The sequence below is a fragment of the Hyperolius riggenbachi genome, chromosome 4 (assembly GCF_040937935.1).
Source record: "Hyperolius riggenbachi isolate aHypRig1 chromosome 4, aHypRig1.pri, whole genome shotgun sequence".
In the NCBI taxonomy this organism is placed as follows: Eukaryota; Metazoa; Chordata; class Amphibia; order Anura; family Hyperoliidae; genus Hyperolius; species Hyperolius riggenbachi.
In genome coordinates this window covers 144,292,285-144,314,973 of record NC_090649.1, presented here as the reverse complement: position 1 = coordinate 144,314,973, position 22,689 = coordinate 144,292,285, and the positions used below count along the sequence as shown (strand labels likewise).

Here is a 22,689-nt window from a genome sequence, read left to right as displayed (position 1 = left end):
TCAGTCTGAATATGCTGTGTAGGGAAGGAATCAATCATTATGTGATCAAATTACAATCACTTACAATACAGACTAATCAGACATATTGGGCCAAAATAAACCAACATATGCAGGGCAGTTTCTAGGTAAAAATAAACCCAGGGCGAGGGTGTAAAAAGATAGGTAGGAGCCCCCAGTACAGGTTAGATAGATAGCTGTCCCCAGTATAGGTTAGATAGGTAGGTACCTGCAATATAAGTTAGATAGGTAGCTGCCCCCAGTATAGGTTAGATAGGTAGGTGCCCCCCAGTATAGGCTAGATAGTTAGGTGCCCCCCAGTATAGGTTAGATAGGTAGGTGCCCCCAGTATAGGTTAGATAGGTAGGTGCACCCAATATAGGTTAGATAGGTAGGTGCCCCCAGTAAAGGTTAGATAGTTACGTTTCTACGTTTCCCCAGTATAGGCTAGATAGGTTTGTGCCCCCCAGTATAGGTTAGATAGGTAGGTGGCCCCAGTAAAGGTTAGATAGGTAGGTTCCTGCTGTATAGGCTAGATAGGTAGGTGCCCCCAGTATAGGTTAGATAGGTAGGTACCCCCAGTATAGGCTAGATAGGTAGGTGCCCCCAGTATAGGTTAGATAGGTAGGTACCCCCAGTATAGGTAAGATAGGTAGATGCCCCCAATATAGGTTAGATAGGCAGGTTTCCCAGTATAGGCTAGATAGGTAGGAGCCCCCAGTATAGGCTAGATAGGTAGGTACCCTCCTCCCCCATAATGGAGGGGGGGAGTCAGCTGTGGGGAGAGCGGCCCGACCTCTTCTTCCCTTCCTCTCCTGGGCCGCCCTCCGTGCTCCCCCCTCCGATGCAGAGTAAAGGGGCCCATACACTTAACGATTTTCCCGCCGATATACAGCAGATTCGATCGCTGTGATTGAATCTTCTGTGAAATCGTCGCGCAAACGCTGACCGAACTATCGATTTCCGTCCGAAATCGATCGTTCCCGTCGATCCGTCTGTGTAGAAGACTTTGCTCGATCGCCGGTGGGTTGGGAGTGCGTCGATAGCGGCATTCGAATGTCCGACGACCCGACACTAGAGGCAATACATTACAGGCTTCACTTCTTCCTGTCCCGGCAGGAAGTTTAAACAGTTGAGCACCCTCTACTGTTTAAACTTCCCCCGGCAGGAAGTAAAGTGAAGCTGTAGCCCTGGAGCTCAGAGCGAAGAAGAGACAGCGGAGACCAGGGGACTCACGCCGGCAGGATCAGGTAATGTATGCAGGGGGGGGGGGGGCGGAGGCAGCGGCAGCTCCACAGATTGTGAATCGGTTTCATAGTGAGACCGATTTACAATCTATTTGCAGTGAAGGCAGCCATACGATCCCTCTCTAATCAGATTCGATCAGAGAGGGATCTGATGGCAAATCGACCAGTGTATGGCCACCTTTAAGCACAGCAGGAAGAAATGTAGGGAGCAACTCATTTACCTGTGTTCCAATCGCCGGTCACTAGCAGCTAGCAGGAAGTATAGTGTGTATAAGCGGCTATGCAGAAGAGGAGACCAGCGGCTAGTGACCGGCGATTGGAACACAGGCAGGTGAGTTGCTCTCTACATTGCTTCCTGCTGCGCTTTACTCTGCATCGGAGGGGGGAGCACAGAGGGGGCGCGGGAGAGGAAGGGAGGATGAGGTCGGGCCGCTCTCCCCACAGCTGCGGCTCTCCCTCTATCACCACTCTCTCCCTCAGTGCTCAGGGCACCCTAGAAACAGACCTGAATATATGGCCAGCTATAGTGTTACAGAAAGATCGTGGAAAAGGAGGAGGGAAGTCATTATCAAGATTTCAGGGGTACATCTCTCAACTTGAAATCCAAGATCCAGGGTTTTAATAATAGCCCCAGGGCCCGGTGGCTAATGGGGATTAATCCTGTTCTCATATGCAGTGAAGCAGCAGAGAACAATACATTACATGCTTTGGTTTCTAGCAGCAGGGCAGGTCCTCTTTACTCCTCTAGTGTAGCTGGGCACCGTCCATGCAGTCTATCACCATGCGGCTCCCAATGTCACATGACAGGCATCTAGAGCCGCATTTTGATAGGTTGCATGGCTACAAGCTACATAGTGAGGAGGACCTGTACTGCTTCCAGTCACTGGAAGCAGGTAATGTATTAAGCTCTACTGGCGCTGTTCTGCCCAATTGGGGAGCAAGTGTGTGTTTGGAAGCTACCTAATGCTGCAATATTGTAATGCGGATGGGCAAAAGATTTTTGTTGGGATGCCTGGAGAACTATAGTTGTGCCCCTGCTGAGAACATAACAATCAAAACACTATGGGCTTGATTCACAAAGCGGTGCTAACCTACTTAGCACGTCTAAAGTCTTAAGGCGCGCTAACCAGGGTGCTAAGTAGGTTAGCACTGGTTTTCTCAATTGAGAAATCCGGTGCTAACCTACTTAGCACCCTGGTTAGCGCGCCTTAAGACTTTAGACGTGCTAAGTAGGTTAGCACCGCTTTGTGAATCAAGCCCCTTGTATGCTTGTTGTAGAGAGCTATAGAACTATATAAAACAACTTTTAATAAACATTTTAAAACTTCAGGTAAATGTGACATAGGAGGTACTAATATGTCAGGAGGTTTATATAGTGCTGACATCTTTCTCAGCGCTGTACAGAGTATATTGTCTCTTGTCACTTAACTGTCCCTCAGAGGAGCTCACAATCTAATCCCTACCATAGTCTTATTTCTATTTATGTATCATGTAGTGTATGTATTGTAGTCTAGGGCCAATTTACGGGGAAGTCAATTGACTTATCTGTATGTTTTTTGGATGTGGGAGGAAACCTTGCTGAGTTTCGAACCCAGTACTGTAAGGTGAAAGTGCAAACCACTACGCCACCGTGCTGCCCGTCCCAAAACACAGTTAAAAATCTCTTATACACCCTTCAGTAAATGCCGTACAGTATGTTAAAACTGCCCCAGTAACTCAATGGCCTCACTTACATGTACAGAGTATGGAGCAATATGTGAGAGATGAATCTGCTAGCCTGGTGGATGATTCCTGAACTCCCATTACACCAAATGTGCATGCAAAACCTGGCCAAGACTGCAATCTAATGCTGGGAATACACAATATGTTTTCTGCGTTCAATTCTCCACGCAATCTATTAGCCATGCGATTCCCCACTCGAGTCTCTTATCTTCCGCTCATTTTTCTTATCTTTTTTCCATTCACTTCTATGAGAAATCGAGCAGAATTTATAGATCGCACGAAGAATCGAACGCGGAAAACGTATCGTGTATTCCCAGTATAACACTGCATGCAGAATCAGGCAAAGCAAACATACTTACATAAATGCTAGCAAATGTAGCTGTAAAAAGCTGAATAGAAATAGATAGCTGGCTAGCTAGATAGATAGCTAGATAGGCAGACTGACCTGTTTGCCTACTACATATATTTAGCAACGCACATCCTAGACAAGAATGTAATTAGCATTTGATTTGGTTTGCAAGGCAGGGGTAAACAATGCACTCACTGATCTTTCCTAATGCTCCTGGAAGAACACTTGGAGTGCTGACATTTGTCAGTGTCTAAGTGAGTTAAACAAATGACAGACAGTTATTAGTTCTCCTCCAGAAAAAAACACTAGCACCTTACATATATAAGCCATGGGAAAAATCACTTGGTATTTTCCTGTGGCAACTGCTCATAATTTGATGGAAAATTGATTAATCACACATTTAACTCAATGCAAGATCCTCTGCACTGTAATAAATTATGGCCATTAATCAATAAGTACAAAGTAATTCCGGGAGTCAGGAGACATGCTGGTTTCTAATAGAAAACTTGCGCTCAGGCCTATCTGCCAGTGACCACTTCATCGGAGGTATTTTGCACCTGCCTCAATCCAATTAGATGACATAATTAATGAACCTCAATGCACTAGATAATTTGTTATACAAAAGGAAAATGTGTTTTGGCACATCCATTAAACTGCAATCCACATCACTTTATAAGATGTATCCAGAATTTACATTTATTTAACTAAAAGGTTTTAAACTGACTTAAAGTATATGATCTAGGAATTAAGTTGTCAGTGTTTATATCAGCTGAATTATGATGTCTTGAGCAAATAACCAGGAATCTGGTAAAGTGTACCTGTAATCAGGGATGGTCGTAGTTAGCCAACTTCGCTATGCTGTAACTATGCATAGTTTTACGCAATTACGCTTCGCCAAACTACGGCTTTGAAATCAAATATTCGCTTTGTATGCATTTCGTAGACTACGTGTTAAAATACGCAATTCCGCGTAGTGCGAAGTGTAGTGTATGTGGATGCTTATGCAGATATGCAGGAAATTTTACGCATGAATTTCCTTTTAAATGCTTGTACCGGGAACTCTTCTATGCGTACATTCCCCTTTCCAATGCGTACATTTGTAAGCATACAATCGGAGCGCGGAAAATTAGACGCGAGTAACGCATTCGTAGTTCACTGCGCAATACACATGTATAGTAAGCGTAAGCTACGCGTAGCGGTACTTCGCTATGTGTAAATTCGTAAGCGTAGTATTGAGACTTCACCAACGAACTGCAATGCGTAGATGCGAACTACGATGCGTAAATTTGCACTGGCATAGTTTCTGCTCATCCCTGCCTGTAATATTAAAAGTGGTGTACATACAGTAAATGAAACTGTACATAAAAACATAAAGTACCTTCACATACTTATTATCTAAGCTGCTGATGTATACTCCATAGTTCCCACCTTGATGTTTGGAAATACCAACTTCCTTAACCACTTGGGTATCAGCAGCAGGGATGCTCTCCACTGCCTCGTGATCATAGGTAACCTGTGATCATGAGCTGTTTTTCCTGATCACAAGGTCGGATTCCGAATTCGTGGTCACCTCTCGATCACGAGTTCAGTTCCGAAATGCACCTGTGATGGTGGTCCAAATCCAGCTTGTGATCATGGATTTACCCGTGATCACGGCCGTGATTATTACCTGAAAACCCGCCAACTTTATCGGTTAATACAGCAAAGCCCCCTTACGTGCTAGAAACACCAAATTGGCAGGATATGTTTTTCCTCTTGTTCCCACTGTTCTTCTTAACATATCTGGCAAATTTGGTGTTTCTAGCATGTAAGGGGGCCCACCTATATGATCAAGTGGGGTGTAGCTACTTCCTCCCACCACTCTCCACTCCATTTGTGGAGTCAAAGGATGACCTGTATTGATGTGATAGATCCGACTTCCACAGCTCTGACTTGAGCTGATGGTGGGGGAATTTTTGTTGGGGGGATTATGCATACTGTATTTTGATTTGTACACTTCTGTTCTCCTGACGACACCCTAATTAAGGGGTGAAACAATTGTTGAGTAGCACCCACTGTATATATTTTATGCACCCTTATATTTATTTCTCATACGCCTCAGCTACACCTTCTGTGAAGGCTTACACCTGTTTCAGTGACCTCTATGGTGTCAATAGTATGTGAGTGATAGATAGCACCACTCTTACCACAGTAATTCTAAGACAGGCTAAGACAGGCTGTGGGAGTCGGATCTGTCACATCAATACAGGTCATCCTTTGACTGATTGTGCAGCCACAAACGGAGTGGAGTGTGGTGGAAGGAGATAGCTACACCCCACTTTATCATATAGGTGGGGGGGTCAGCAAAGACCCTCAGCCCTCAGAATCAAGACACAGGCAGAGAGTGTCTCCTGTCCAGGAATGATTACTGTAGATTTGCCAATTAGCCAGGGATAAGTAAGCCTGTACTGCTCTCTGCAATGAAAATAAACATGTTATACACAGTGAATGATTGGGAATGCGTTCAAATGTTCATTTATGTATCTAAGAGTCATTTCTGAAATTTTAGTTTTCATAGTATAATACCACTTTAAGATGCTTAATGTATGTACAGTTTTTCTTTAGGTAACAGCACAGTGGCTACGTGCGCTCACGCTGCAGTTTTAAAAATTCAAGCCCCAAGTAAGTAACTCATCCAGGGCACTGTCTGCATGGAGATTGCATGTTCTCCCCATGTTTTTGCAGGCTTCCTCTAGTCCCACCCACATTGTTACAATGTATTTGTACATTACATATTTCTATTTTCTCTCTCTCTTCTTCAATCTCCAGGTGGTGTAAAGAAATCCTCCAAGACAGTCACATAATTGTCTTGTATACTGGATAGCCACTGAATCATACCACATGTATGTGGTAAGGTGGGCAGGGACATCTCTGTGCTCAGAGGGAAAGACTAGCTGCTACCCCCTCCCAGTGGAGTCTGAACAAGACAGACACTGCTGTTCATTCAAGGCAAGAGGCATTTGACAATGGCACAGGGAGTCAGTACTGCATACCCAACCTAGTTAATCATAAAAATAATAATGTAATGCTTTCTGCATTTAGAAATTAAGATATATTCCACACAATTTGTATTATGATATATTCAACACAACCAAGTACTTTCAATTAAATGTGTCATTTCTGGATTCTTTTTAGAATTTGTCAGTTTTCTGGTTGTCATTATCACCCTAAAACTTCACAACTAAGTGAGTCACTGGGCCTGGACAAAGGTGTGAGTCACTCAGTACTACTGACTTCACTGGCGCATTTATAGAGGGCATCAGAGTTCATACTTTAAACTTGTATTCACCTCTTGTTGCCATAGGCACAAAATTAAGACTACATGGGTAAATCTTTGTTCTTGCTTTCACTACAGGGATATTATAGATATATGCAGCAGTGCAGTCACCAAGAGACACAATTCCCTCCTAATCACTCTTTGGGGACCGGTAGAGACGTATTCATCTCTATGGAGACCGAATGTGATATACATTTATGCATCTGATAATGCCGAAGTTACAAAAGCAAAACACCCTTTATTCATGGCCTCTTCCATTCTTAGTTTCATAAATGGGCACAGTTAGGTATATATATATATATATATATATATATATATATCTCAAAATGTATCTATATAAACATACAATGTATGGCACAATACAATTGCCGCAGTCTTTAGCTGCATTTGGTAAGATTTCCAAAAGGTGAAGTCGGCGAAGATAAAAGGTAATCAGTCTGCTGCTAATTCTGTCACTAGGAGACGCCATGAGCAGATTTTTGTTTAGGGTCTGGAAAACAATTAGCTGAGGATTATAGAACTGAAGGACCTTTCTCGCTGTACCTGGAAAAAAAATGCTTTGCCCACTTAATGCCTTCTAAGCTGTCATTGTGCTTGAACTTCAGTCCCAGTGATTAATGAAAAGCTGCAGGGCACAGCTAGAAGCTAAAGTCTCAATTATGAAAAAGCAGTAACTAGTTTAATGTGCTGATGCTTTATATTTAAACTGACAGCTGTGAAAAATTGCAATATTTCCAATCATGCCTAAATAATGTATCATTAATTTATTGGCATGTCCAAAATACTTTTTTTTCACTCTTGCTGCTCTTTTTCACTTCAGGCTTTTGGCATTTTAAATTTGTTGGGCTGACAGGGTTTGTAAGGTGACATTAGTCACGTTGTACACTACTGAGGGGCACAGATATCAGCTTGTATTAAGCAGAACTTAAGATCCACTCCCAAGTTACTGAGCTTTAGCATTGCGTACTATCCTAGACTTACAGGCATTAATAAAAGACTGGCTTTGTATTTCTCCTATATTATTATCCTAGATTCTATAGCGCTGTACAGATAAACGTCTTAAGATAAGTAACCTAGGAAAACAAGGACGCTATGGATCAAGGCACAATGGTATTACACATTTTGGGCAGCACGGTGGCTTAGGGGATAGCACTCTTGCCTTGCAACGCTGGGTCCTCCAGCCAGGTCAACATCTGCAAGGAGTTTGTATGTTCTCTCCATGTCTGTGTGGGTTTCCTCTGGGCACTCTTGTTTCCTCACACATACATAAAACATACAGAGAAGTTTATTGGCTTCCCCCTAAAATTGGATCTAGACAACGTTACATACACTACATGATAGACGCATGACTATAGTAGGGATTAGATTGTGAGCTCCTCCGAGAGACAGTTAGTGACAAGACAATATACTCTGTACAAGGCTGCGGAAGATAGCAGTGCTACATAAACACTAAATAATAATAATCTTGGGGTTGATGCACTCACAGCTACTACTATTCCTATTCAATATTACCAATATATGCGCCAGCAGAGTACTGTGATACCGGAAATGCTGCTGTGCACCGTCTGCACATAGCAACAATAATCAACCCCATTGTGCTAAGTAAGCATAATTGGGTCAATCAGCAAATACAGCATAGCCAAGACACTATAGGAGAGAAGGCCCTGCCCGTATGAGCTTACAATCATATTCAAAAGTGATTTACTTAACAATCACGGACACACAATACTCTGTAAAGATTGTTTAGTGACTATTTTTCACGACAAATAGATAATCTTTTCAAAATATTTTTCAGTGTCTATGGTTTAGCAATGGTTTTAAAAATGTTTAAAGCAAACCTGTGAGTTTAAATTAGAGAAAAATCAGATACTTATCTTCTTACTGAGATTCTTCCAGAGGCTTCCTACTTCCTGCTCCAGACCACTGTAATCCCAAAGATTGCACACCAACATCCAGCAGAGGTGGTGGGTGCAGGACCAAGTAGCCAAAGTTTATACAAGTATCCAAAGATGGTCTGCGCACCACTTTAACTAGGAACTTTTTATTGCTCCATCACCATATACATACAATCGATCGTAAGACAATCGTTTCGGGGCTACACAGGGTCCCCTTCGTCAAGGCACAATTTCTCACCTGGACCCTCTGAAACTTTGCTACCCCGCTCCTGTCCATGAACTCTGTGCTAATGCACAAGCACGAGGCATCCTCCACCTGCACAGTGCAGCTGTGCTAGTTCAGGGATGGGAGCATTGAACTCTTTAACAAATCATTGTTAAAGAGTTTCTGGGGGTCCCATTGCTGGAACGGTGAGATGAAGAGGGATAGGGGAAGCCTCAGGATCAATAACTATGACAATAGTTAATTATACTACCCTCTTTTCCATTGTATCAACAGACATAATTTTTTGTTTTTCAACCATGTCATTACTCCACTGCCATCAGAATTGCAGAATCAGTGAAAATAAATGAGAGAACTCCTCATATATCAGCTTCCTGTAAGACACAGACAATGATCCTATGTGTGCTGCCATCATGAGGTCAGTCATTGCTTGTTTACGCGACCTGGTGATAGCAGAAGCTGTAGTAAATACGAAGGAGGCACTCAATTGGCTTCAAACTTGCGTTTTATCAAATCCCAGTAATACACGACATGGTTCGGGGCATATCCCCTTCATCAGGTGTCTTCATCAGGTGTACCTGATGAAGGGGATATGCCCCGAAACATGTTGTGTATTACTGGGATTTGATAAAACGCAAGTTTGAAGCCAATTGAGTGCCTCCTTCGTATTTACTACATTGAACCGTGTGTGGAGTGGTGACCCACAGAGGGATTGTGCACCGGCAACATAGACCTGACTAGGCCTATTCGGCCCCGTTCACACTTGCGGTTTAGTAAAAACCGCACCGGATGTCCGGACCGCACCGTATCCGGACCGGACCTGATCCGTACGGTTCCTATCCGGATCCGGTCCGGATCCGGTCCGTTTGCATCCGGTTTCCGTGCGGTGTGAACACGGTTGCGGTCCGGATCCGGTTTCTTAAGGAGATACACATCCTGTAAATACCTGGGGTCTGGGAGGTCAGCAGAAGGGTCTGGGGTCATTGTTGGAGACAAGTGGACGTGTGGAGACCATCCGTGGATACAGAGACTGCAGTTGGGACCATGGATCCAGGCATTTTTTACTCGTAAACCTGGGAATTCTCTCCTTCCTGTTGTTCGCCTCCTTGTCAGACATATATCAGACATGTTGCTGCCAAAAAGAGCTCCAGCATGAAATCGCTGCTGCCCCACTCTTTGAACGCTGGGCCCATGTGGTCCCCATCCAAAATGCATAGGAAGTGCTGTAGAACGTCCGGTTTTTGTAGCCAGTGTGTTGTGCGCTCTCCGGCTCTCATTGCTTTGTATTGGCCGGATGGTGCAGTCCGGCTCCGCCCCGGATACGGCTGCCGGAGGAGCCGGACCAAAAAATAGCGCATGTTGGAACGGACGCCGGAGTCCGGATCCGGCCCGGATCCGGTCCGGCTCCGGTCCGGCAGAACGGACGCATGTGAACGGACGCATAGGCTTTCATTGCTATGCCGTGCGTCCGTTCCGTCCGTTCTGCAAGCGGTCCGGCTCCGGCACGGCGATTCCGGATGGCCACCGCTAATGTGAACCGGGCCTTCCACAGGGACTCGCTGCAGTTTGCTTGTTGATAGCAGAAGCTGCTTACCAGCTGACAAAGCTTTTATTTTTATCCCCAAACTCCCAGAAGGTCCACTGCATTGCTGTACTCACTGGCAGAGCCATACAGCTCACCCCACTCATGAGGCTCAACACTATACCCTGGCACCATCACTCAACACTGTCCATGCCAGCTTCAGCTGAACCTTTTGACCTGTCAGGACTGCAGTCACCGCTCTCCACTCTTGACACTCCTATAGTAACATTTGTTCTATTGTCTAATGAATTATCAATTTCTTAGCTATTTTTTTTTTATTTACCACTCTCAACACAAACATGTTTTACTGTATTACATTTTATTACCATGTTTATTACACTGTTACATTGTTACACTGTTAACATAATCTCTAGATTATATATTATGTTGCTCCTATATAGACTGCTGCAGTTGTTTTGAGTGGGAATGGGAAAAAAAAGATATCGACCATGACATGATTATTGGTGCCAGGCAGGGTGACTTGGGTATTATACTGTAACTGCTGATCTCACTGGATATTCACACACATAACAATCTCCACAGTTTACTCAGAATTGAGCAAGAAAATATTAATCTAGTGAAAAGTAGTTCTGCTGATGGACTTGTCGTGTCAAAGAAAGAGGTCAGAGAAGAGTGACTAGACTGGTTTACACTCAGAGAAAGGTTACAGTAATTCAGATAACCACTCTTTCCAACTGAGCAGAAAAGAATCTCAGAATGCACAAACATCAAACCAAGTCAGTTTTCAATTGCCAAGAACAGAAAGCTGGGGCTGCACTGGTCACATATTAGAAAACATTACAGAAGGTAGAGGGGACAATTATATACATAGTTCATCTATTCCATGGTGTGCTGGGCCTAGGGTATACATGTAATACAACAAGACACAGAAACCCTATTAAGTAGTCCACACCACCAGCAATAAATATTAAATAATTATTTATTCCAATAAATCAAGTACATCAAATCCAATATCAATTACTCAAAGTCCACTTGATTAAAAACAATTTAAACATGCAAAATCCCTCTCTCCATCAAAAATACCTAATCACCTGCAATAGATCACAAAAATGTCAAATTAGTAGCTGTCACTACCTACATAATGCAGCAAAGTGCCCAGTTGCAATCAAACATTCATTAACTATAAATCAATGGAATAATAAATAAGTAGCAAAGTGCCAAGAAAGTGTTAATTATTGAAATAAAGTGCAACCAGTGCATCAGAAGTGAAATCACAGGGTATAGCAATGGCCGCAAAACAAAATAGATAATAGAGAAGTAACAGACCTCAGTCAGATCAGCACCAAGGTGAGGGTGGAGATCATGGGTCTAAACTAGGCTGGACAGCTGAAGACTGAAGCCATAGCATTTTCTGAAGGATCATAGTCTCTTCAGAAGCATGGAGATGGTATGGTCAAATGTTAACATCAACAACTGACCAACCAACTAACCTGCATGGAACGCACATCTAATTTCATTTGCCCTATTGACCGATTTTACCACCCCCATGTAGTATGAGGGCCCACAGATTCTGGATGCTATGAACAGAGAGTGTAGGGATGCTCTCATACTACATGGATGTTGTGAAATTGGCCAATCTTTGCCCAATCAAAATTGGATGTGTGTACGCACCCTTATGGAAACAATCCAGGAAGGTGGTGCTTGGGATGTGGTAGAAAATGAGATTTGTATTTATTTATTTAAGTATTCATATAGTGCCAACATATTACACAGCGTGTCTTGTCACTAACTGTCATATGTCTATACTGTGCAGTGCATGTATCAAAGTCTAGGGTCAATTTAGGGGGAAGCCAATTAACTTATCTGTTTGTTTTTGGGATGTGGGAGGAACCTGGAGTGCCCGGAGGAAACCCATACAGACACGGGGAGAACATACAAACTCCTTGCAAGGCCGAGAGTGCTAACCACTACGCCACCATGCTGTAGCATAAATGTGCAACTGATAACTTCGGCAGAAATTGCAAACTTGCCAGTATAGACTAGATCTTAAAGGATACCCGAACTGACATGTGACATGATGAGTTAGACATGTGTATGTACAGTGCCTAGCACACAAACAACTATGCTGTGTTCCTTTTTTTTCTTTCACTGCCTGAAAGAGTTAAATATCAGGTATGCAAGTGGCTGACTCAGTCCTGACTCAGACAGGAAGTGACTACAGTGCGACACTCACTGATAAGAAATTCAAACTATAAGACACTTTCCTAGCAGAAAATGGCTTCTGAGAGCAAGAAATAGGTAAAAAAAGGGAATTTCTTATCAGTGAGGGTCACACTGTAGTCACTTCCTGTCTGAGTCAGTACTGCGTCAGCCACTTGCATACCTGATATTTAACTCTTTCAGGCAGAGAAAGAAAAAAAGGAACACAGCATAGTTATTTGTGTGCTAGGCACTGCGCATACACATGTCTATCTCATCATGTCACATGTCAGTTCGGGTATCCTTTAAAAGAATTTTTTCAATACCTTGAGTAGCCCGTGTATTAGTGCGTTAGTTAATAATATAGATGAATAAACAACAGAATAACCAGACATTACTGAAAACTAAATATTTCCAGCCATTTCCTTTATTTCAAAGTGTAATGTGTTCTTAAGTGTGTGCCCTAAATATCACACCATTTGCCATGCCGCATGTACAATCTACATTTATTCAAATAAAACATGATTTAGTAACACAATTTCTTCCAGCGCCCTTATTCACACAATAGTTTATGGTTTTGCTGAATGAACAAATAAAGCATAGAGGATGAGACTAGATTGCATATTTAGTCATCCGCTAATCTCTCAACTATTTGTGATGAAAATTAATTTTGCCTCTTGGCAGACTTGAAAGAAATTCTAATTACTGGTTTGTACTAAATTAAGCCTATGCATCATTTTTTATATGGTTATGGTTAAGAATAGACTATTCTCTCATTTTATTCATACATCTAATGGGACTGGAAAGTAATTTATGGGGATGAACACAGACGACTTTGACATCTGAGATACATTTCATTGTAGTTTGGACCCTTTATTTACATGATAGCAGTGTATGCAAAATATACCTAACAGTTCTAAAGTGAGCACACAATAAACTTAATTATGCTTTGTGCCTGTACCCCATATTTGTTTACTGAAGTCGACTCGGAAGGTTAAAAGATAAATTCTGACTGTTAATGGATTACTGCACTTTGCCCTCTAGCGCAACAAATTTGTATTTGTAAATTAAAACTTCACTTAAGGTGGCCATACACTGGCCGATTTGCCATCAGATTGACCAACAGATAGATCCCTCTCTGATCGAATCTGATCAGAGAGGGATTGTATGGCTGCCTTTACTGCAAACAGATTGTGAATCGTTTTTTCAGCATGAAACTGATCACAATCTTTGAAGCTGCCGCCGCCGCTCCCCCCTCCCCCCTTCCCTGCATACATTACCTGATCCGGCCGGCGCGAGTCCCCCGGTCTCCGCTGTCTTTTTCTCCAATGGGTTCCTAGTTCCAGACCGGTTGGCTTCACTTCTTCCAGTCTGGGGAAGTTTAAACAGTAGAGGGCGCTCTACTGTTTAAACTTCCTGCTGGGACAGGAAGTAGCCAGCCGAAACCCAGCGGAGAAGAGCGATGACTCGCGCCGGCCGGAGCAGGTAATGTATTGTCGCTGTATTGCGTCGGTCGTCTGGCATTCTAATGCTGCTATCGAGGCACTCCCAACCCGCCGGCAATCAAGGGAAATCTTCTGCATGGACGGAATGACCGGAATCGTCGGGAACTATCGATTTCAGACGGAAATCGATCGTTCTGCCAGCATTTGCGCGATGATTTCACAGCCGATTCGATCACAGTGATCGATTCGGCTGTATATCGTCGGGAAAATTGGTAAGTGTATGGGCCACTTTAGAATCAAAGCTGCAATTACATACAATGGGCTTGATTCACTAAAGGTGGCCATACACTGGTCGATTTGCCATCAGATTCAACCAACAGATAGATCCCTCTCCGATCGAATCTGATCAGAGAGGGATCGTATGGCTGCCTTTACTGCAAAAGAGATTGTGAATCGATTTCAGCATGAATCTGATCCCAATCGATGGTGGTGCTGCCGCTGCCCCCCCTCCCCCCGCATACATTACCTGCTCCGGCCGGCGCGTGTCCCTGCTGTCACCGATGTCTTCTTCTCCACTGGGTTCCGCGTTCCGGTCCGGCTGGCTTCACTTCTTTCTGTCCAGGGAAGTTTAAACAGTAGAGGGCCCTCTACTGTTAAACTTCCTGCCGGGACAGGAAGTGAAGCCAGCCTGACTGGAACGTGGAACCCAGTGGAGAAGAAGAAATCTGTGACAGCGGGCCGGAGCAGGTAATGTATTGCCGCTGTATTGCGTCGGTCGTCGGGCATTCGAACGCTGCTATTGGCGCACTCCCGACACACCGGCGTTCGAGAAAAATCTTCCGCACCTACGGCTCAACGGGAATTGACAGGAACGATTGATTTCGGACGGACGTCAGCGTTTGTGCAACGATTTCACAGCAGATTTGATCACAGTGATCGAATCTGCTGTATATCGGTGGGAAAATCATTAGGTGTATGGGCCCCTAAACACAAATAACACGCCTTATCAAAGTTAGCACGCCTTATCAAAGTTGACACGCCTTATCAGAGTAGCACAACGGGCGCTACAAACCCGCAGGGGCTCAAGGCAGCACGAGTGGAGCTCTTGTCATTGTTAATTAGCAGGCATAAGTTCGCTATGCTACTCTGATAAGGCATGTTAACTTTGATAAGGTGTGCTAACTTTGATAAGGCATGCTATTTGTCTTAGTGAATCAAGCCCAATATGTTAGGAAACTGCTTTAGGTTAATTTAATCTCTCCATTGAGTGCAGTGGTTCCATTCCTTTACTGCCCTCCTGGGTAAAGCCATACACATATTAGTAAATTTACTAATATCAAAAGAAAGGGCCAAGTGTAAGTGCCATGGGCTAAGTGCAAAGGGCCAAGTGCCAAGTGCAAAGGGCCCTTTGCACTTGGCCCTTTGCCCTTGCACTTGGTCCTTTGCACTTGGCACTTGGCAGTTCGCACTTGGCAGTTGGCCCTTTCTTTTGCTATTAGTACATTTACACTACCTCTAGGTTTGCTTAAGTAACTGTCATTTTTTGCATTTAAATTTATACTTTTTTCCTTTGAAACTTTAAAATCGATTTTCTCAAAAACTATAAGGTCTTTTTGAAAAATTTCTTTTTCCCCTTGTACCCACATTTCTCTTTAATATACCCTGCAAATTTGGTGATTCTAGCTTTAAGGGGGCTTAGATATTCAAGGCGAAAAAAACGGACTTTAGGCGAAAATTAATGCGAAAATAAAATTTTGAAGCGAAAAAAGTACTTATTTTCGCGAAAATTCAGTGAAATCGAAAATGGGATTTTCGATGCGAAAATGGCTTTGGCGAAAATTCGCAAGCAACACTGGCGAGTCACACAGGCGCCGCTGTACCTTGTGCTGATTCCTTCAATCCTACCACAGCTACGCATCAGGGTATGAATAAGGTTACTATTCTTTAAATACCCTTCCCCACCTCTATGTGCCTCCCCCCGCCTCTATCTCGCCCCTCCTAGCCCCTCCCTTGCCTTTATCCCACCCCTGTGCCTGTGAGGAAAAGCAGAAAGGCAAGCTGCAGTGTAGTGCGGCCATTCTTTTTTTTTACAGAACCAAAACTAAAAGAGAGCTAGGTTCAAGAGCAGCGGGGAGCGGCAGTTAGAGGCTCTATCTGATCCAGCACGCCTCCCAGATCAGCAGTACTGTATTTTTTTTCACATTTTTTCCTGGGCAGATGAGGCTGACACAGGACAATCGCATCACACAATTTTGACAAGCAACTGATAACAGGAGGTTTGCCAGATCCTACTATTGGATCTATGTTGGTCTGATATCATGCAGTTGGTGTACTTGTTTAGAGTGTGTAGTCAGTCATTCCTCTAGAGTGCACAGTATGTTAATTGAGTTGGTTGTTTTTTAACCATCTAGGCATGTAGACATACAGGTCGTGTGGTTGTGTACATGTTGGCCGTGTGTACGAGCCTTTAAAGGTAATTGATGAGATAAGATAGATAAGGAAAGATAATTAATTAGATAAAACAGATAAGGAAAACAGTACATGAGGAAGTTGTATGAATCAACCAAGTGAGCCCAAATAAGTAGAAAAAGCATGACAGTGGGGACCATTGAGTACTGCAGGGCAGTGCTGAGGCCTACGTTTTAGTACTCTGCCGGTGAGCTGGACGCAGGGTGAGCCAAATGATCCCTGGTGGCATTAAATACTATTCCCCATCCGAGTTTCCGCAACTAATCTCCAAGTGCCGTGCGCCAAAACAACTTGCTTTGGTACTGAGGTAGTCAGCACAAACCCTGCTGTGTGTTTTTAATAACCTGGCTTTTAGGTTTTCATGCTATCCCTATTGAACTAATATAAGCTACTAGCCGACCCGCGGCATAGCATACGCCGCATAAGAGGGTAGAGGGCAGGAAGGGGGTATTGGGCACAGCGGCGGGGAGGGGGGTTGGACCCCCATGTGTGCTCTACCTCCAGCTTAAGCTCAGCAGGAACCCCCCCCTCTCACCTGGGTCCCCCCATGTGTGCTCTACCTCCAGCTTAAGCTCAGCAGGAACCCCCCCTCTCACCTGGGTCCCCCATGTGCGCTCCCCCTCCTGCTTAAGCACAGTAGCAGTCGCCACTATTAGTAAGAGGCAGTGGGTGGGGATGACTCACCTCTTCTGTGTTCCATCGTGCGTTCCACTGTCGTCACTTCCTGCAATGCCGCACACTGTATTGGTGTAATTTGCCTTTTTAAAACAGAAGGAAATCTGCAATAATTCAGCTATAAGTGAAAATTTGTGATTACCCACAACGCACTGCTACTAAATATGCAAATTACCCCTTTTCCCCTTTGGTAAGCCAAGCAAGCATCCAGAGGCGCTGGTGTATAACATGTATATAGCTTTAAATTTTACACAGTCATATCAAACCCACATGTAGACAGCCTGCTTCAGACTTTTGGTCCTCATCAGTACATGGCTGTATGAGATAGGATTGATACGGCTGTATGAGATAGGGCTTGGACCAGTACAACAGAGTAACCAAGCAGCTCAGGGTGACCCAAACCACTCGGAATGTATAGGGGGATAAAAGGGACCAAAAAGACCTCCTACTAAAAAAAGCTAAGCTTGGTGTAATTTGCCTTCCTAAAACAGAAGGAAATATGAAATAATTCAGCTATAAGTGAACATTTGTGGTTACCCACAATGCACTGCTACTAAATATGCAAATGACTCCTTTTCCCCTTTGGTAAGCCAAGCAAGCATCCAGAACCACTGGTGTATAGCAAGCCTATAGCTTTACATTTTGCACAGCCATATCAAACCCACATGTAACAGCCTGTTCCAGACTTTTGGTCCTCATATGTAGATGGCAAGGATTGCTATGACTGTATGAGATAGGGCTTGGACCAGTACAACAGAGTAACCAAGCAGCTCAGGGTGACCCAAACCACTCGGAATGTATAGGGGGATAAAAGGGACCAAAAAGACCTCCTACTAAAAAAAGCTAAGCTTGGTGTAATTTGCCTTCCTAAAACAGAAGGAAATATGAAATAATTCAGCTATAAGTGAACATTTGTGGTTACCCACAATGCACTGCTACTAAATATGCAAATGACTCCTTTTCCCCTTTGGTAAGCCAAGCAAGCATCCAGAACCACTGGTGTATAGCAAGCCTATAGCTTTACATTTTGCACAGCCATATCAAACCCACATGTAACAGCCTGTTCCAGACTTTTGGTCCTCATATGTAGATGGCAAGGATTGCTATGACTGTATGAGATAGGGCTTGGACCAGTACAACAGAGTAACCAAGCAGCTCAGGGTGACCCAAACCACTCGTAATTTATAGGTGGATAAAAGGGACCAAAAAGACCTTCTACTAAAAAAATCAAAGCTTGGTGTAATTTGCCTTCTTAAAACAAAAGAAAATCTGCAATAATTCAGCTATAAGTGAACATTTGTGATTACCCACAATGCACTGCTACTAAATATGCAAATTATTCCTTTTCACCCTTGGTAAGTCAAGCAAGCCTATAGCTTTAAGTTTTACACAGTCATAGCAAACCCACATGCGACAGCCTATTTCAGACATTTGTATGAATCAGTACTCATCAGTACTCAGCAGGGATTGATAAGGCTGTATGCGATAGGGCTTGGACCAGTACAACAGAGTAACCAAGCAGCTCAGGGTGACCCAAACTACTAAGAATGTATAGGAGGATAAAAGAGACCAAAAAAGCCCTCCTACTAAAAAAAGCAAAGTTTGGTGTAATTTTCCTTCTTAAAACAGAAGCAAATCTGCGATAATTCAGCTATAAGTGAACATTTGTGGTTACCCACAATGCACTGCTGCTGAATATGCAAATTATCCCTCTTTGCCCTTGGTTTGATATGACACTACTTCTTCTTGCTTAGACCAGCCCCTTCTTCTTGCTTGGACCGGCCCTGGGGTCAGAGTGCTACTTCTTCTTCTTGCTTGAAGGTTGAGGCACTTACTCTATTATATATATAGATTACCATTTTAGACTAAAGACAAGGCCTAACCTTACAGGGTTAGGATTGTGTGGGTTTTGGTGTTTTGATGGGAATGGAAGAGATGCATCAAGCATTAACTGGGAGAACCATCAATACTTTGTTGTATGACCCTGCGATTTGTAGTCGCAACCCCAATCTTATTTGATTTCACTCTGCCCTTCAAAAGTCAAAATCATCCATATTTTACACACTCATGGGCACTACTCATTTGTGGTTATAACAACAGAGTAATAAATATACATATTTCTTTCCGTGTGACTACACTTGCAGCAAATATTTTTAGTTTAAATGCCATTATTTGTAAATGATGTGACCTTTCAACTGTCACCCAAAGCAATTCCAGTGTAGCTCTGCTTTATATACATCATAGATGTCAAAATACATCACATTCTCAAACTCCCCAAGACCAGAAACATCTTTTAAGTGTATTTATGATCACCGAGTGTAAATAATGAACATGAAAGGAAAGCATAGAATGAGTATGTGTCAGAATGTCCGAGAGTGATGAAGCAAAGTGGTCCATATAGCATCAAACAGACACCTCACACACACTCTGCAGCACTAACCTTTACTTTGTTCTGGAAAACTCAATTGAACCCCTCCACATCAGGGTGTCTGTTGTTGTTGTTGTTATTATTATTATTTGTAATTCTATTTTATATTTTAAATATACCTGTTTAAATAGATTAGAATGTATATATTCTGTTGATTTGTATCATTTTTAAAGGAGGTAGCCCATTGGCTAGCTTTCTTTTACCAATGGAAGAAACCATGAAATCATGGGTATGGCTGTTAGATGTCAATGCTAGCGTACCACCCACAAAAGTATTAATATGACAGTACATCTCATGTCACTCTTGTGCTCCCAGTAAAATGCAGGACATTCGCTGTTGTAATTGTAAATAAGAGGTCAGTGCTACGGATGGGCACAATTTCCCAAATGAGTCACACATTTTTGCAAAATTGCAATAATTTTTGCAAAATTCACTATTTGCCATTTGCAAATTTGCATTGAAATCTATGGGGCCAAATTTCATGATTGATTGCAAAGCCCCCATACATGATATTGACACCAAATGTGGTATGTGTGTATCAACACAAGGAACATATCAAAATAGTTTCCCACAATACCTTATCATTTTTTGGGAAAACTGACTTAAAACTTTAGCGGGGGAAAACACATTTTTACACCAGTGCAATGTCAAATACTGAACAGGATTTTGGCTCACTGCAAACAAGCGTTGTAACAACGGCACAGGAGATTTGGGTGCAGCCGGCGCCACCGTAGACTGTGATAGGAATTATGGCTATAGTGGCGCTCAGTGAGTAACTTCAGCGCCGTCAGAAAACGGAGCTGAAGTAACTTTTAAAACACTTTAATTCGGACGCCAGCAATAGCTAGAAGCCGAATTATATCATTCCCCACCAATTACATGGACCTGGAGGAGGAATAGTAATTAACGCCGCCGGGACTTGTGCAGGAGCAAGATAAGCCATATACCGGCTTTAACCTGCGGCCAAATCTACAGGCGGCGATTTCATATGTATGCCATTGCAAAGCTCCATCAGCAGATTAACCATCACTCCAGCATCCTCTAATATCGATCAGGTGCAGTATGGGTGATTATTATTTAACTCTACCAGTGTGAGGCTGCCATTGCCTCTAGGTTTGCATTGATAATGAACAGCAATCAGAGGTGTGCATTAATGGATCTCATATAATAAATGTATACATGTATAAACCAGTGATGACTAACCTTGGCACTCCAGCTGTGACAAAACTACAAATCCCATCATGCCTCTGCCTCCCCGATTTATGCTTAGAGCTCTCAGAGTATTGAAATGCCTCATGGAACTTGTAGTTCCACCACAGCTAGAGTGCCAAGGTTAGCCATCGCTGGTATATACTGTATGTGGTGCATGTCTACTGTTGCTTTGCATGCCAACTACATTATACTTTACCACCACTTTGCTCATTAATAACTTGGGTCATCTTTTGGATGGGTTAAAGGACAACTGAAGTGAGAGGGATGTGAAGGCTTTAATATTTATTTCTTTTTAAACAGCACACATTGGCCTCAATTCACTAAGCTTATCTCTTGTCTTTAATAACATTTCTAGAGTTATCACCATGGTGATGAGGCATGTAGTATTCAGGAAACACTTTACCTCAGGCAAACCTAAAGTTAGCTCTACTGTCTTTAAGTTAACTCTTCAATGTCAAGGTTCTGGAGAGGCACACCTTACCGTGTGAGTGCGGGTGCACAGCCTAGATGCAAAAAGCTACATCCATCAAGTACAACGATCCATGATTGGCCGGCACACCATTGCTTATAATCCAAGATGCTTTTATTCCATCATAGAATGCACAATATGACAATTGTTTTGGGGCCGTGAAGGGTCCCCTTCATCAGATACATGTCTGCACTGTATCTAATGAAGGGGACCCTCCGCGGCCCCGAAACAATTGTCATATTGTGCATTCTATGATGGAATAAAAGCATCTTGGAATATAAGCAATGGTGTGTCGGCCAATCATGGATCGTTGTAAGTTAACTCTTCAATCCTTAAAATAACTCCAGAATTTTAAAGTTAAAGACAGGCTGTTAATTAACTGCATGTGAAAATAACTACAGAGGAGGTAACTTAACTACAGAGGATGTAACTTAACTACAGAGGAGGTAACGTAACTACAGAGGATGTAACTTAACTACAGAGGAGGTAACGTAACTACAGAGGATGTAACTTAACTACAGAGGAGGTAACGTAACTACAGAGGATGTAACTTAACTACAGAGGAGGTAACTTAACTACAGAGGAGGTGACGTAACTACAGAGGAGGTAACTTAACTACAGAGGAGGTAACTTAACTACAGAGGAGGTAACTTAACTACAGAGGAGGTAACTTAAGGAATGAAGAGATAGATAACTCTCTCACTGTGTGGAGGTAAGTTTTCTCTTGCCATATTATCTCCAGCATGATCTTAGTGAATTGAGGCCATTGCCTGGCTGCCCTGCTGATCCACAGCTTCTGTTATTTTTAGCCATAGATCCTGAACAAGCATGCAGATCAGATGACAAGATTAGCTGAATGATTGTTACAGGTGGGTGATTAAGACACAACTGCAGGCTGCAGCCAAATAGATGAAGAGATCAGATCAGCAGGGCTGCCAAGCAACTGGTATTGTTTAAAAGGAAATACACATGGAAGCCTGCCAGCCTCCATATCCCTCTTGCTTCAGCCGTCCTTTAATTTCTACTCTATATGCAGTAGTTTTAATTCTGTCATTGCCTATGGATGTCTGAATGGTGGGAGTTTGCTTGCAAGTAGTATAGCTTGCCTTGTTCTTAGACGATTTTGTGTTTGGCTGTAGAACAAATACTTTTTGATACAACTTCAATAAAGAGAAACATACCGTTTTAATAAGAAGAATATTATTAGTGATTCTTTACACTTTAATGCTGGTGTTGTTTAAATTGGTGCTTTTTCCTGGATTTTGCATACATAATTAACTAATTAGCACATCACTTAGTTGTATCTAGAAAATAATATAGCTGTGTGCAAGTTTGTATATTAGTTATGTGATGAGAGCATTCCTATGCAACATATCCTGGAAAATCCATAGTTATGGCTCTTCCTGAAAGTGTGGATTATGCCTCCTATTATAAGGTACTTAAAGGTTATAAAAATTATGTGTCATTCACTTGTGACAGGCTACTGAACTTAAAGGGACA

At 42.8% G+C, this 22,689-nt stretch overlaps 1 long non-coding RNA gene across 4 annotated transcripts in view; it reads left to right on the top strand.

The window, feature by feature from the left end:
• Positions 1-22,689, top strand: part of LOC137570543 (uncharacterized) — a 95,874-nt gene that overhangs the window by 50,265 nt on the left and 22,920 nt on the right. Inside the window, exons 4-5 of one of the 4 annotated variants that reach the window (XR_011031082.1) lie at positions 5,920-5,976; positions 6,124-6,528. This is a non-coding gene — a long non-coding RNA (uncharacterized lncRNA). Of the gene's footprint in view, positions 1-5,908; positions 5,977-6,123; positions 6,529-22,689 lie in introns of those variants that run through there. The other 3 variants (XR_011031079.1, XR_011031081.1, XR_011031080.1) reach the window with 3 other exon arrangements.